This window comes from Gekko japonicus, unplaced genomic scaffold (assembly GCF_001447785.1).
Source record: "Gekko japonicus isolate JY-2015 unplaced genomic scaffold, Gekko_japonicus_V1.1 scaffold297, whole genome shotgun sequence".
NCBI classification, from domain to species: Eukaryota; Metazoa; Chordata; class Lepidosauria; order Squamata; family Gekkonidae; genus Gekko; species Gekko japonicus.
In genome coordinates, this window is record NW_015162486.1 from 1,343,671 (window position 1) to 1,345,216 (window position 1,546).

Below are 1,546 nucleotides of genomic sequence, written 5' to 3' on the forward strand. Positions count from 1 at the left end.
GGCCCAGACCATCATTAAAGTGTCGAAATCTCTGCCATATAATTTTAAGTAAATGAAAGCATTTGGGATTGCTTCCCTTACTTTCTTTGGATCATCTTAAATTAATGTATGGGTTGTTTTCTCTAAAGTAAAACCTCAGTATTCAGGTTAAATTGCCGTGTTGGCACTTTGCGATAAATAAGTGGGTTTTGGGTCACAGTTTGGGCACTCGGTCTCTAAAAGGTTTGCCATCACTGGTTTAGAGAAAGCACCACCATTGATAGGAACAGCATGTTCACGTTGGAATCTGTATATTTGGCCACAGCAATTAGCTGCCATAAAGTTGAAGAACAGGGCAGCCACCCAAGCAGTCCATGTGAGCCACGCTTCCACAGAATAGATCAGGAGCCATATGCAGAAGCCGCATTCCTCTGGATTGACACGGGTTTGGTGGCTTCTGAGAAGTGTGAACTGGCCCCAAACCCAAAATGGTCACTTTTTCCTGGAGGTATATGAAACTGCCCCTCTGAACTGATCTTTAAAATGCAAAATCATTCTGGAGCCCTAACCCTTTTCATCTTGCAGGAAAAAGACATAGGCAGAGCAGATTATGCATTACCAGCCTCCTGGATGGAATATCAAATCCTCCCCCAGGCCACCAGGAATCAGTGATGCAAGAAAACATTAGCACTTTCTTCTGCACTGGGCTGTAGTGACAGGAGTTTGCCTTGCACCAGGTCATGCCATCTGCCCCCAATCCAGTATCGTCCCATTTGAGCGACAGATGCTGGAGAACAGTCAGCAGATGAGAGCTGCTGTCTGCAGGCCCTGTTTGTTGGCTCCTCTGTGGTGTCTGACTGTCCCCTGTTGGAAACAGGAGGCTGGACTAGAACCAGCCTGCAGGAAGATGGGTGGCTGGTAGCTATCTGAACAGTAGATGGCTTGTGGAACACATGGCCACCAGTTGTAGCAAAAGTCACTGGCTTCCATCAGGTTATGAATACAGTAGAGACCATTAAAGGTAAAGGTTCCCTTGCTCGAAAGCCAGTTGAATCCGACTCTAGGGTTGCGGTGCTCATCTCCGTTTCAAAGCCGAAGAGCCAGCGCTGTCCGAAGACGTTTCCGTGGTCATGTGGCCGGCATGACTAAACACCAAGGCGCACGGAACGCTGTTACCTTCCCACCGAAGTGGTACCTATTTATCTACTTGCAATTTCTTGCTTTTGAACTGCTAGGTTGGCAGGAGCTGGAACTAGAGATGGGAGCTCACTCCGTCATGCGGCGCCCGGGTCTCGAACTGCTGAACTACTGACTTCCACAGCCTGCAGTTCAGCGTCTTAACCACTTGAGCCACCACAGCTCATTGTACTGACCATTGGATCACTACAAAAGAGCATACAGCCATGCAGAAAGAATAAGAGCATCATCAATGAAACTGGCCTGAGTTAAAAACAGCAGCAATAATTCCAACAGAACAAGGGTTGGAGAAAATCTTACTCTATCTGGAGAGGAGAGCTAATTGGTGGACATCTCCTTTTCTCTCTCTCTCCCTCCCTCACCCTCCCTA